The sequence below is a fragment of the Adiantum capillus-veneris genome, chromosome 28, assembly GCF_014529385.1.
Source record: "Adiantum capillus-veneris isolate H3 chromosome 28, ASM1452938v2, whole genome shotgun sequence".
Taxonomy (NCBI): Eukaryota; Viridiplantae; Streptophyta; class Polypodiopsida; order Polypodiales; family Pteridaceae; genus Adiantum; species Adiantum capillus-veneris.
The window spans coordinates 23,479,008-23,482,813 of record NC_140958.1 but is presented as its reverse complement, the minus strand read 5'-3'; the positions used below and the strand labels follow the sequence as shown (position 1 = coordinate 23,482,813).

The 3,806-nt window shown below is 46.2% G+C and overlaps 1 pseudogene; it reads right to left on the bottom strand.

The window, feature by feature from the left end:
- Positions 1-2,143: 2,143 nt before the first annotated feature.
- LOC147420176 (uncharacterized) lies at positions 2,144-3,589 on the bottom strand (annotated as a pseudogene).
- Between the last annotated feature and the right edge of the window lie 217 nt (positions 3,590-3,806).

Below are 3,806 nucleotides of genomic sequence, written 5' to 3'. Positions count from 1 at the left end.
GGGGACAATGGGTTGCATTGTTGGGATGGGGGAAATGGGAACACACACAATACACAAACTAGATGCCGCTCTATAGCCCAGCAGATATCTAGCATCCCAAGGCACTCAGAAACATACATGCACGCATACTTTCTGCAACTTGCACTAAACAGCCTCGCTTACGAGGAACTTCGGCTACACACAATCGCATTTACTGATCACACACACACCAATGCACCCTATCTGTAAACACACTCACACCGGAAGACCTCCCAAGCCTCCACCGCACACAAAACCACCCTCAATCTGCGACCACAATCACTCTCTCCCTCTCTCTCTCTGCACACACACATGCAATCCGGAGCCACTGCTACCATGAGCAAGATGCACAAGACAAGATAGACGAGAAGAATGATGGCAAATCCAACACAAACACTAACCCAACTAGACCATAAATCCACTTATGCATAGAAAAAAAACAAGAATTCGGGTACAATGATGGCGTCGGCCATAATTTTGCAGCAAACGGCTTCCCTTATGCAGTCGATCCGTGGCCGACTCCTCTATTGTGTGCAACACTCTTCACAACTACCATTTATACTCGACTAGCAATCCTTCAACTTCTGGTGGCCTTGCCTTGCACTCCTCTTTTGCTGACTCCTCCGACTGATGGAGGCCTCTCTCTTGATCACCCTTCTTGCTCAGATTTCTACTCAGCCTTCTACAGATGACCCCCAAAGCTGATTACAGTGTGCCTACAACTCCTCAAATGCCCTCCTTCACCATTTTTGAACCCTCCTTTTCTTTGTACCTTCCATGCTAGCATTGGTATCATGTTTCACCTCTGTAGTGCTACCATCTCCTCCTACTACTGCCACCCCTTGGCGGCCCTGCTCCCCTAATGGTGTCATCACCCTGCAGCCCATGGCGGCCTCTCACAGACGCAGCCCCTCGTCACCTCTGCCCTCGGGCTGGCTCTTGATGTCCCCTTCTATATTGAGCAAAGCATCCCCTTCACTGGCCTTCCTGCAGCGCCCTTGAAGGCACGTCCTCCTGCTGCTCTTGATTCCCCTCCTTCATACAAGTAGGGGCTTCTCGTCACTGCAACCGACTCCCCTCTCTGTTCATACATCACCAACTGTCCCCCTTCTCATGCTCTTCGACACCTTTGCCGTCCTGGCGGCTCTCAGCCCTCAAAGCTCATGGCATGGCCTCTGCAACTCCCCAAGCTCAAGCCCCCTCGTTGATGGCTTATCCTTCTTTCACCTCCTGTGGCGCGGCCCTGCAACAGTCCACCACCTTGGCGCTCCTCTTCCTTTGATGTGTCGCAGCCCTGGCGGCCCCTCACACTTGATGCTTCATGCGCCTCTTGTCCGTGGCGGCTTTTCCCCTCTATCCATATACAGCCCGACTCCTACACCTATCCCATCTCCCATCTGTACCCCTGGCTCAGCCCTCACGGCCTGCATGCCACAGATGGCACCCTCCTCTCTTGGAACTACCACCTGACCTTCCCCTCCACTGCATGCGCCCTTCTTCCATGCAAGTGGCAGCCCTCTCTTCATGAACTACAGTCCGCCCTCGTTTTTTTTTAGCATGGCAATTTTTTTTAAAAAAAGTTAACTTGCGACTTAGCTGCCATTCCCACCGGATGCCGATCACCTCCACAAGCTTTGAAAATTTTACCATTATTTGAAGACGACCCGGCTTTTACAACCGCAAGAAGATAATAATTGGCCTTCTAATAACCAAACCATCTCTTTGATATTTGTAGATATTGCCGCTACAAGCATTGGATGCTTCGACCCTCAATGTAATCATGGTAGATGGCCTCGTCCTAGCTTTAACATGAAATGGACCTGAAAAAACCTTCAAGTGACAAGCCAATGATCGAGCCATAGAGTAGCTAAAGACCATGTTTATGCATCTGCAAGCACTTCGACCATTAGAGACCAAAAACCAATACTTGACCTGCTAATTTCCACATCTAGCATACACATCATGATCAAGCTTGCCGCTATCGGCATCTGGCATCGACTCCACCACTTCGACTTGTATCTGCATGATTCCATAGCGAGGCTATAGCCATTATTCTGGACCAACATAACTTAGTTGTACCATCATTGCCCAACCAGATAGAAGTAGATAGTTAGAGAGAGATTCACTATCTGCGGTAGCATCCGCCTGGGTCAAATAGAAAGCCATAGGCTCTCCGAACTGTGATGCAAACTCTGTCGGGATCAAATACATGGCATTGAGCATAGCCATGCATCTATAGTACATGCATAATCAACGTTTTTCCTACACATGTAAACCCGAAAACAAGCTTCTTGTGTAGCTTGGCATAGCATTGATCTTCAGTTCCTTGTATCCATACGCTCGCTTCATACACAAAATAAGCTTGTATACCAACCTGTGAAGCATTTCCACCATACATCATGATTCTCTCACCTGCTAGAGAGCTCTCCATATCATAATCCTCTTCAAAAAATCCCGGCAACCGATACAAAGATACCTGTAGAGAAACCTTCAACACCATATGTATCCATAGCATAGCATAAAGTAGCAACACATTGCAATGTGCCTCCGCCTACTGCATATCGAAGCCTATTGTTTCCCAAGCATACCCTCTATTGTAGGTTCTTCAAACGGCACACACTCTATACCTAATTCACCATGCCAATCTTTGTCTGCCATAGCCTTTGACACTTCATCCTCAACTACTTCATGCGAGAGCAAATTGAATTTCTCGATTACCTTTGCTGCTCTTCAAGGACTTCTTCTACGACCATATCATATGCTAAGCAAAAGACAAATCCATGATCTATTACCTCTTTTTTTGGTAGGTCAACATCACCAACACCTTCTGGAAGGCACTGCCACTCTTCAATACAATTGGTAGGGCAAGGTTGCCCAACCCCCTGGATAGCTTCTTCATTAGGAAATTTTGGAGGTCATTTGGAGGGCCATATGAAGAGAGAGAAAAATAGAGCGCGTCCAATGAGCAGGAGGGCTACGTTACGTAGGAAAGAACGTGGAAAGACTCAAAAAATAGGAAAATAGCCTAAAAACTTTCACGAATCTAGGATTGTGGCATCGTAACTTCCTTGCTTTTACCGAGCTGTTAGGTGCTTGCCAGTGGTTCCATTGTTGATACTCTCTTATGGTCATTAACGTACTGGAGGGTGACCATTAAGCCGCACAAGATATTGGAATTCTTAAACACTTTCCCTCCATTAGAATACTTTCAAAGTGAATCTCCCTCCACTAAAGCTTTTCTCTGAGAGCTATGGCTTCCACGTCTTCTCGCCCAAGAAGCTCTAGGTGTTTACTGTCTCTCACACCAACAACCAACAACTGCACTTTGCCTAGAAGGCCAAGTAGTAGCATATCCTCAATTACAATATCAACTTCAATAAGTGCAGAGAACCAATGGGTTGGACAAAGGATAAACAAAGGTTCATGGGTCCTCATGCAACCAAGAAGACCCAAGAGGTCTAGTGGCATCAATGTTTACCGCTCAGCATGGAAGGCCAGAGTGTTGGATTTCAAGGTTGAAATCGGCAAAAGATCTGTAAAGGAAGTTCTTGTTCAGCATGTGTTTACCCATCTAGACGTGATAGGAAACGGTGGAAATGTATCAGATATACATCAACCACGTTGCAATTGTAAGTACTCTTGACATCTGAACTTCATTTGATTTGTCATTTCACTTATTGATACTCTCATTATAACTTTTCTTATATATTTTTCAACGTTTATCCCTCTTCTTATGAGCAATGTCTCCATTCTTCACAGCTCAACTACATTAGATTTGTCATTTTTAC